The following is an 11292-nucleotide window of genomic DNA, read 5'->3' on the forward strand; positions in this document are numbered from 1 at the left end:
GTTTACTCGAGGGCGAGTAAAGGTTTGGTTTGGGGAGATTTGATACGTGCCTAATGTATAGTCTTTTTAGACTATTTCAGCACGTATTTCTATGCATATTTATACTATTTTTATGGTATTTTGCCCCGAATTGGCTACTTTGGTTCGTTTTGTCCATTTTGTAGAAATGAACGCGAAAGTAGTGGAACCGTACCCTTTTTCGTCCTTTTTGCATGCATTTAGAGGAGACGGGATTGTTCCAGAGAGAGATACTGCATTTAGAAGCGTCGTGGCACGCATTACGAGGCACTTGGGCGGAGACGTGAGCTAAAATGAAGATGAAGCACTCGATCGAGCAGTTTTTCCACTCGATCGAGTGGTTTCTACACTCCAGAGTGCTCGATCGAGCAGTTTACTGCTCGACCCTTAGCTTGCAGAAAGACCAATTACTCGATCGAGTGACTTCCTGGTCGATCGAGCAGGTTTTGCTGAGGATTTACTCGATCGGGTGGTTTTAATCCACTCGATCGAGTGGTTTCGTGGACTGTGGGCTTTAAACAGCCCGTGTGATGTTTTATTTTGAGAATTTTAGTTACTTTTCTATTTAAACCTGTGTTAACTAGGTTATTAGGATCTCTTTGACCCATCTTTTTTCATCTATCAAACTTTCTACTGTAAACCTTAGCACGTTGCTTCATTATTCTCTACTGTTACTTTATTTCGGGATTGCTTTCACTTGGAATTTGTGTTCTTTACGCCGGAATCACATTGATTGTAATTCCTTCTCTTCCTTTAATAATAATTGATCTCTTATTGCTTTAATTCTTCGCTTTCGTTATAATTAGTTTCTGCCCTAATTTTCCTTATTGCAATTTATTGTTTATTTATAATGTTTAGTGCTGGAAAATTGTTTGCTGTTAGTTTAATTAATGATATGAGTAGCTAAACCCCTTTCATGTTGGGATTAGGGGATCTGCGGTAGAAATGTGACGATGTAGTGAATGAATTAGACGAATTAATTACGAGACTCTGTCACTATAGCAATTTAATTGTATTTATTCGACTTAGTCGAGTGCACGCTTCTATGTCACCCTTTAACGGCTAAAATTAATCCTCGGATCGAAAGATTGGACTAAAAAGGCCCGCTATAAACAATAGACTACCCTAATGAGGATGAAAGTTAAGTTAGTGGTATTTTAGGATAGAAAGTGGACCGAAAGGACCTTTCAACATCCGTCTCACATTAGTTCGTCCGAATCATTTACAAGGTGAGTTCTTTGGACTACCGTAGTGAACCGAATTCCTGACATGTCCCTCTCTTCTTGATAGTTTAAACCGATTTTCTTGCCCTTATTGCTCTTACTTTATTTCTCTTTCCTTTAATCTCGTAGTTTAGGAACTAATTTAACAAAATCCCCCAATTGTTACTTTAGGGCTTGAATTAGACAAAGTGATAATTACATTACCTCCCGTGGATTCGATACTCGATCGCCTCGCTACATTTAGTTGAGCCCGTTAGGTTTTATCTTTGATAGGGTTGCGATAGCCGTGTCAAATTTTGGCGCCGTTGCCGGGGAGGCAATTGTTTACATTATTAGTTGTTTCATTTTTAGTCTTTCTTAGTTTAAGGGACAACCGTTCCTTAAACTTTTCTTATATTCTTTTTGGTAGTTTCTTCTTATGCGCAGGTCACAGGGTGGTGAACTAGTACCGTTCAATCCTGAGATTGAGAAATCCTTGCGCGAGTTGAGACGATCACAAAGGGTATTGCCGACAGAGGAATAGCTGAGTACTCTGTCAAATTACTTTGAGAACGAGCTATTTGAGGAGGATCCACATTCTTCTCCTGTTTCCACTTCTTCAGCCGAAACCATCACATCTTCGGATTTTCCAGTTATGGTCGAAGAAGCAACCATTGCCAGTCAATCTGAACCGACAGCTGCGAATCTCTATAAGGGATTTATACTACCAGGGGAGGCAAGAAAATTCGAACCGAAGCCTTCTTATATCAACTTAGTTGAAAGGAACCCGTTCGGGGGAGCTGCAAATGAAGATGCAGCTAAGCACATGGAGACCTTTATCGATTATTGCTGCTCCATACCCCTACCAACTGGCGTGACCCCGGATCAGATAAAAGAAACTATGTTTATTTTCTCACTCCGTGATGCTGCAAGGGAGTGGTATAGGGATCTGGACCGGGAAGCTCATGGGGTAACTGACCAGAATTCGCTAGCTTTAACATTTTACAAGAAGTACTTTTCCGCCTCGAAGACTATTGCCATTAGAGCTCAGATCACGAGCTTTAAACAAGGGCCTGATGAGAACTTTCATGAAGCATGGGTCCGTTTCAAGAAGCTGGTGCGAACCATTCCGCACCATGGATTCGAAAAATGGAGTTTTTGCAATCAGTTCTATAATGGGCTAAACGACGATCAGAGAGCTATTTTGGATGCTGCAGCCAATGGCCGATTCACTGAGAACATGGGAGAGACTAAGGGTTGGAAGATCATTGATGATTTGGCCACCCATAAGGCTGAATATGGGAACTCCAGAGGCAATCAAAGAAGAGCTGCTGAATCTTCTTCTGTAGCTGCACTAGAAGCTCATACTGCGAGATTTGACAAATATGAGTTGGGAGGAGGTTCCAAAGGGGGGGATGTATCAGGTGAACGCTGTGTCAGACGGTCCTTTCGTCTGTAGAAGATGTGGAGGGGAGGGACATGTCTCAGATCATTGTCCCAACTCCTATGAGTCTTGTGCTGCCTTTCAACATTACAGGCAGAACAACACTTATTACGAGCCGAACGTCCATCCCAATTTGAGGTGGAGTAGTCAGAATGAGCTCAATCCTTAGCTTGCAGAAAGACCAATTACTCGATCGAGTGACTTCCTGGTCGATCGAGCAGGTTTTGCTGAGGATTTACTCGATCGGGTGGTTTTAATCCACTCGATCGAGTGGTTTCGTGGACTGTGGGCTTTAAACAGCCCGTGTGATGTTTTATTTTGAGAATTTTAGTTACTTTTCTATTTAAACCTGTGTTAACTAGGTTATTAGGATCTCTTTGACCCATCTTTTTTCATCAATCAAACTTTCTACTGTAAACCTTAGCACGTTGCTTCATTATTCTCTACTGTTACTTTATTTCGGGATTGCTTTCACTTGGAATTTGTGTTCTTTACGCCGGAATCACATTGATTGTAATTCCTTCTCTTCCTTTAATAATAATTGATCTCTTATTGCTTTAATTCTTCGCTTTCGTTATAATTAGTTTCGCCTAATTTTCCTTATTGCAATTTATTGTTTATTTATAATGTTTAGTGCTGGAAAATTGTTTGCTGTTAGTTTAATTAATGATATGAGTAGCTAAACCCCTTTCATGTTGGGATTAGGGGATCTGCGGTAGAAATGTGACGATGTAGTGAATGAATTAGACGAATTAATTACGAGACTCTGTCACTATAGCAATTTAATTGTATTTATTCGACTTAGTCGAGTGCACGCTTCTATGTCACCCTTTAATCTGGCTAAAATTAATCCTGGATCGAAAGATTGGACTAAAAAGGCCTCGCTATAAAAAGAGACTACCCTAATGAGGATGAAAGTTATGTTAGTGGTATTTTAGGATAGAAAGTGGACCGAAAGGACCTTTCAACATCTGTCTCACATTAGTTCGTCTCGAATCATTTACGGTGAGTTCTTGGACTACCGTAGTGAACCGAATTCGACATGTCCCTCTCTTCTTGATAGTTTAAACCGATTTTCTTGCCCTTATTGCTCTTACTTTATTTCTCTTTCCTTTAATCTCGTAGTTTAGGAACTAATTTAACAAAATCCCCCAATTGTTACTTTAGGGCTTGAATTAGACAGCTGATAATTACATTACCTCCCTGTGGATTCGATACTCGACTGCCTCTGCTACATTTTAGTTGAGCCCGTTAGGTTTTATCTTTGATAGGGTTGCGATAGCCGTGTCAAATTTTGGCGCCGTTGCCGGGGAGGCAATTGTTTACATTATTAGTTGTTTCATTTTTAGTCTTTCTTAGTTTAAGGGACAACCGTTCCTTAAACTTTTCTTATATTCTTTTTGGTAGTTTCTTCTTATGCGCAGGTCACAGGGTGGTGAACTAGTACCGTTCAATCCTGAGATTGAGAAATCCTTGCGCGAGTTGAGACGATCACAAAGGGTATTGCCGACAGAGGAATAGCTGAGTACTCTGTCAAATTACTTTGAGAACGAGCTATTTGAGGAGGATCCACATTCTTCTCCTGTTTCCACTTCTTCAGCCGAAACCGTCACATCTTCGGATTTTCCAGTTATGGTCGAAGAAGCAACCATTGCCAGTCAATCTGAACCGACAGCTGCGAATCTCTATAAGGGATTTATACTACCAGGGGAGGCAAGAAAATTCGAACCGAAGCCTTCTTATATCAACTTAGTTGAAAGGAACCCGTTCGGGGGAGCTGCAAATGAAGATGCAGCTAAGCACATGGAGACCTTTATCGATTATTGCTGCTCCATACCCCTACCAACTGGCGTGACCCCGGATCAGATAAAAGAAACTATGTTTATTTTCTCACCCGTGATGCCTTTGCAAGGGAGTGGTATAGGGATCGGGACCGGGAAGCTCATGGGGTAATCGACTGCAGTCGCTAGCTTTAACATTTTACAAGAAGTACTTTTCCGCCTCGAAGACTATTGCCATTAGAGCTCAGATCACGAGCTTTAAACAAGGGCCTGATGAGAACTTTCATGAAGCATGGGTCCGTTTCAAGAAGCTGGTGCGAACCATTCCGCACCATGGATTCGAAAAATGGAGTCTTTGCAATCAGTTCTATAATGGGCTAAACGACGATCAGAGAGCTATTTTGGATGCTGCAGCCAATGGCCGATTCACTGAGAACATGGGAGAGACTAAGGGTTGGAAGATCATTGATGATTTGGCCACCCATAAGGCTGAATATGGGAACTCCAGAGGCAATCAAAGAAGAGCTGCTGAATCTTCTTCTGTAGCTGCACTAGAAGCTCATACTGCGAGATTTGACAAATATGAGTTGGGAGGAGGTTCCAAAGGGGGGGATGTATCAGGTGAACGCTGTGTCAGACGATCCTTTCGTCTGTAGAAGATGTGGAGGGGAGGGACATGTCTCAGATCATTGTCCCAACTCCTATGAGTCTTGTGCTGCCTTTCAACATTACAGGCAGAACAACACTTATTACGAGCCGAACGTCCATCCCAATTTGAGGTGGAGTAGTCAGAATGAGCTCAATCCTTAGCTTGCAGAAAGACCAATTACTCGATCGAGTGACTTCCTGGTCGATCGAGCAGGTTTTGCTGAGGATTTACTCGATCGGGTGGTTTTAATCCACTCGATCGAGTGGTTTCGTGGACTGTGGGCTTTAAACAGCCCGTGTGATGTTTTATTTTGAGAATTTTAGTTACTTTTCTATTTAAACCTGTGTTAACTAGGTTATTAGGATCTCTTTGACCCATCTTTTTTCATCTATCAAACTTTCTACTGTAAACCTTAGCACGTTGCTTCATTATTCTCTACTGTTACTTTATTTCGGGATTGCTTTCACTTGGAATTTGTGTTCTTTACGCCGGAATCACATTGATTGTAATTCCTTCTCTTCCTTTAATAATAATTGATCTCTTATTGCTTTAATTCTTCGCTTTCGTTATAATTAGTTTCTGCCCTAATTTTCCTTATTGCAATTTATTGTTTATTTATAATGTTTACTGCTGGAAAATTGTTTGCTGTTAGTTTAATTAATGATATGAGTAGCTAAACCCCTTTCATGTTGGGATTAGGGGATCTGCGGTAGAAATGTGACGATGTAGTGAATGAATTAGACGAATTAATTACGAGACTCTGTCACTATAGCAATTTAATTGTATTTATTCGACTTAGTCGAGTGCACGCTTCTATGTCACCCTTTAATCTGGCTAAAATTAATCCTGGATCGAAAGATTGGACTAAAAAGGCCTGCTATAAACAGTAGACTACCCTAATGAGGATGAAAGTTAAGTTAGTGGTATTTTAGGATAGAAAGTGGACCGAAAGGACCTTTCAACATCCGTCTCACATTAGTTCGTCTGAATCATTTACAGCTGAGTTACTGGACTACCGTAGTGAACCGAATTCCCGACATGTCCCTCTCTTCTTGATAGTTTAAACCGATTTTCTTGCCCTTATTGCTCTTACTTTATTTCTCTTTCCTTTAATCTCGTAGTTTAGGAACTAATTTAACAAAATCCCCCAATTGTTACTTTAGGGCTTGAATTAGACAGCTGATAATTACATTACCTCCCTGTGGATTCGATACTCGACTGCCTCTGCTACATTTTAGTTGAGACCGTTAGGTTTTATCTTTGATAGGGTTGCGATAGCCGTGTCAAATTTTGGCGCCGTTGCCGGGGAGGCAATTGTTTACATTATTAGTTGTTTCATTTTTAGTCTTTCTTAGTTTAAGGGACAACCGTTCCTTAAACTTTTCTTATATTCTTTTTGGTAGTTTCTTCTTATGCGCAGGTCACAGGGTGGTGAACTAGTACCGTTCAATCCTGAGATTGAGAAATCCTTGCGCGAGTTGAGACGATCACAAAGGGTATTGCCGACAGAGGAATAGCTTAGTACTCTGTCAAATTACTTTGAGAACGAGCTATTTGAGGAGGATCCACATTCTTCTCCTGTTTCCACTTCTTCAGCCGAAACCGTCACATCTTCGGATTTTCCAGTTATGGTCGAAGAAGCAACCATTGCCAGTCAATCTGAACCGATAGCTGCGAATCTCTATAAGGGATTTATACTACCAGGGGAGGCAAGAAAATTCGAACCGAAGCCTTCTTATATCAACTTAGTTGAAAGGAACCCGTTCGGGGGAGCTGCAAATGAAGATGCAGCTAAGCACATGGAGACCTTTATCGATTATTTCGCTCCATACCCCCACCAATCGGGCGTGACCCGGATCGATAAAAGAAACTATGTTTATTTTCTCACTCCGTGATGCTGCAAGGGAGTGGTATAGGGATCTGGACCGGGAAGCTCATGGGGTAACTGACCAGAATTCGCTAGCTTTAACATTTTACAAGAAGTACTTTTCCGCCTCGAAGACTATTGCCATTAGAGCTCAGATCACGAGCTTTAAACAAGGGCCTGATGAGAACTTTCATGAAGCATGGGTCCGTTTCAAGAAGCTGGTGCGAACCATTCCGCACCATGGATTCGAAAAATGGAGTCTTTGCAATCAGTTCTATAATGGGCTAAACGACGATCAGAGAGCTATTTTGGATGCTGCAGCCAATGGCCGATTCACTGAGAACATGGGAGAGACTAAGGGTTGGAAGATCATTGATGATTTGGCCACCCATAAGGCTGAATATGGGAACTCCAGAGGCAATCAAAGAAGAGCTGCTGAATCTTCTTCTGTAGCTGCACTAGAAGCTCATACTGCGAGATTTGACAAATATGAGTTGGGAGGAGGTTCCAAAGGGGGGGATGTATCAGGTGAACGCTGTGTCAGACGGTCCTTTCGTCTGTAGAAGATGTGGAGGGGAGGGACATGTCTCAGATCATTGTCCCAACTCCTATGAGTCTTGTGCTGCCTTTCAACATTACAGGCAGAACAACACTTTTTACGAGTCGAACGTCCATCCCAATTTGAGGTGGAGTAGTCAGAATGAGCTCAATCCCACTGCTCCTCCGAATCAGCAGCAGCCGTATATTCCTCCACACAAGAATCAACAAGGCTTTCAGAAGCCTCCTTCTTTTAATCCTTCTAACCATGGTGCATCATCTTCCGGTGGGGTGAATGAAATAGGAGAGATAAAGTCTATGTTGCAATCCATTACAAAGCAGTTGCAGCTGAGTGATCAACAGAAGGACGCGTCTCTTAAGGCACTTGAAACCCAAGTTGCCCAACTAGCCGCGAATCAATCCACAAGAAAGCAGGGTCATTTACCGACTCAAAATGAGAAGAATCCAAATGAGACGGTACATCTGATAGAATTGAGAAGCGGTCTTTCTTATGAGGGACCGGAAGTGTCGTAATCGGACGGGGAAGTCTCAGAATCGATGGCGAACATCACATCGTCGAGAAAAAAGGGCTCACGACACATGCCAGCTTGCTCGATCGATGAAATCGATGTTCGATCGAGTAGAACTGAAGATGAAAGTCCTCGATCGAGTGGTTTTTCCACTCGATCGAGTGAACAGGAAGAACAGGTTGGTCGATCGAGTAGTTTATCTACTCGATCGAGTGAAGCAGAAAGTGGAGTTGGTCGATCGAGTGGAAATTGTACTCGATCGACTGACATTGATGAAGAAACTGCTCGATCGAGTGAGCAAATTGGTCGATCGAGTAGTATTGATGACGGGAAGCTTATTCGAGAGCCTGCTAGTGCTCGTCTAAGTGAGATATCACCGGAAAGACCTCGTTCGAGAGGTAAGAAGCGTCCAAAGGATACAGAACTTGCACCGGAAGATACATTGGAAGCGAGAAACAAGGGACTTGAGATACCTATCACGGTTCCCTTCCCGAGGCTGCTGCAAAATACTAAAGCTAATCAACAATTCGGCAAATTTGTCAAACTTTTGAAGAGCTTGGAAGTCACCGTGCCGTTCACTGAATTGCTGACAAAGGTACCCTCTTATTTAAAGTTTATGAAAGAAATTTTAGCGGGTAAGAGGACCATTAATGATAGTCAGACAGTAGCTTTGACTGAGGTGGGGTCAGCCCTATTTCAAAACAAGTTGCCCCCTAAGCAATCAGACCCGGGTAGTTTCTCAATTCCGTGTCATATCGGTATGCATTTGATTGATAACGCGTTATGCGATTTAGGCGATAGCGTGAGTGTCTTACCATTGTCTCTGGCTAAGAGACTTGGTTTGACAAAGCTGAGTTGCACCAACATGACTGTCCAGATGGCCGACCGTAGTTTATCACGGCCACTAGGTATAGTAGAAGACGTACCTGTTCAGATCGGAAAGTTCTTTATTCCCGTTGATATTGTTGTCTTAGACATCCCCGAAGATGCACACAACCCTATCATTTTAGGGAGACCATTTTTGTCTACTGCCCGTGCAGTAATAGATGTCGGGGGGAAGACTTTCACCTTTCAGGTAGGGGACGAGGAGCTGATTTTTCATCAATCTAAGTCCCGGAGAGCTCCCATGCAAGCCCAGCCTTGCAATGCTCTTTCTTCTATTAGTCCTATTATAGACACTCCAGATGAAAATTTGGAGAATTGTGCTGCTATTGTTGACCCTCCGCCTCAGATTGAGAGCAAAAAGGAGGAAAGTTCGTCTGTCTTCTTTACTGCAGGTACAGATGAAAGCAATGAAGGAGCTGTCAAGGGACTTGGTGTAATCAAAGTCGATCAAATTGGAAATAAGGATGCTAAAGACGGTGATAGAGGAGCAAGGACGAGGAGAGTTCGCGCTTACGTGGATGTGAACTACTCCCCTCCTATCGTTTCAAGTGATAATTCATGCTCATGGAAGATGAAGAGGACAGTCAATGTTGCTGAGATGACGTCCTCCAGTCGGGAGCCCTCCGAGAGGCTACTGAAATTTGTTGGGAATTGAACGGGGAAATGCCCCGTGTAACACTTTGTAATAGATAATTTTTCAATTTCCGTTGAATTTGTTTTATTGCGTTCTAATTAGGACAATTAGATTTAGACAGTTTTTAGCATAGACATAAGACTTTAGACTGTTCTTATGCGTATTTGGTATATTGGGAAATTTTTGCGTGTGTTTTTATGCAGGTTTGAGGAAGTGTTTACGCATTCCAAGGAAGAAAGACGAAAATTCAAAGAGCTTACACGAGAAAAGTCCTCGATTGAGTACTTTTTGTACTCGATCGAGAAAAATGTGGTCGATCGAGCACTCCTACAGGTCGATCGAGTAAGGCAATAAATGAGAATGGTCGATCGAGTAAAAGTTTACTCGACCAAGCTGCTGGACCATCAAAGTGCTCGATCGAGTGGTTTAAACCCACTCGATCGAGTGAAATGAACAAGACACGGGAGTTTTTCTACCTTAAACTCTTATTTTTGTTTCTAATTCATTTTGACCCTAAATTTCGTCTAACACTTCCCTTTGTGCGATCAAAGCAGCCCCAAATCCTCATATTTTCTTGCCCAATCTCCAAATCCGTCACCTACAATCCTTTGCTTGCTAATTAATCTTAAAAAGCCCCTTATTTTCCCTTTAATTTGTGTTGATTTTCTCGGTTTTAAAAGGGTTTTAGGGTTTGCGGTTTTTATCTCGAAAAATCGCTATTGTTGCTTGTTTATTTGAAGATTAATTACATTTGTAGGTTCATCATCATCAAGTAAGTGATTTCTATAACCTCTTGCATTTTAATTTCGATTATTTCGAATTTTATGAGGTGAAATTGAAATAGGGTTTCGAAAATCCCTGTTTAGTCGAATTTTTCAACTTGATTGTGTTTGTATGCCCTTAATTTGCTTGCTTGATGATCATAATTCCCCTTCCTTACTGTTTGTTACATGTTAATTCGAAATTTCCATGATTTTTACGATATGGGTTCAAGACAGTCGGATTTCTCGACTGTCACTTTGATTTTTGCTGTTGTAATCTGTCTAGCTAGCATCTCTGTTGCGATTTTGCTGCTGATTGTTGACTAACATAGAACCCCTGTCGAAGCTTAGACATGTTTACTTTGGACCATGCGTAGAAATTGCGATTAGGGCTGCTTAAGTCGAATTTTTCGACTGTCAGACGGTTTATATACTGCATTGTCTTAATTAACTTCAGTTGATGCTTACATGTTACTGATGTTAACTGCTATTCCCATTCCCTATCGCCATTTGCATTGTGTAATTCGAAATTTTTGAGGATTGTTGGGATTTATGTGCTGTAAAGTCGAATTTTTCGACTGATAGGGCATTCACATGCTGTCACATGCTGGTTTTACGTGTTGTTTTAGCCACGGTTAGCAGCTATTTTCTTATCATGCCCTTTACCTTGTCACAGGATGGAGTCCAGTACTTTGCCTTCTACCAGTACCACCTCCAGCCCGTCCTTGAGTGAGTCAGTGGCCCCTGCTGTTGCCACTACCACCACCTTAGTCACCACTGCAGCCCCAGTTTTCCTTATTTCAGCTGCAGGGACGGTTTTTACTTCAGCTAGCACAGTTCAGGCTGCCACTTCCTCCACGGTCACCACCCCAGCTAGCACTGCTGCTAGTTCCTCTTCAGTGGTGGCCACAGCAGCCACTACATGTACACCTACCACCACTTCTACACCTGTGGCGGACTCACCAGCAGCCGCAGCTGCCTTCA

General features: G+C 42.1%; 3 non-coding genes across 3 annotated transcripts; all 3 read right to left on the reverse strand.

Moving 5' to 3' along the window:
- Window positions 1-2256: 2256 nt before the first annotated feature.
- Window positions 2257-2363, reverse strand: LOC141603944 (small nucleolar RNA R71). Its single transcript, XR_012525778.1, has one exon. It is a non-coding gene; the product is annotated as a small nucleolar RNA R71 (small nucleolar RNA).
- A 2315-nt stretch (window positions 2364-4678) lies between these two features.
- Window positions 4679-4785, reverse strand: LOC141603945 (small nucleolar RNA R71). Its single transcript, XR_012525779.1, has one exon. It is a non-coding gene; the product is annotated as a small nucleolar RNA R71 (small nucleolar RNA).
- Window positions 4786-7101: 2316 nt separating this feature from the next.
- LOC141603946 (small nucleolar RNA R71) lies at window positions 7102-7208 on the reverse strand. The gene has a single exon (XR_012525780.1). It is a non-coding gene; the product is annotated as a small nucleolar RNA R71 (small nucleolar RNA).
- Between the last annotated feature and the right edge of the window lie 4084 nt (window positions 7209-11292).

Source organism: Silene latifolia, chromosome 9 (assembly GCF_048544455.1).
Source record: "Silene latifolia isolate original U9 population chromosome 9, ASM4854445v1, whole genome shotgun sequence".
NCBI lineage: Eukaryota > Viridiplantae > Streptophyta > Magnoliopsida > Caryophyllales > Caryophyllaceae > Silene > Silene latifolia.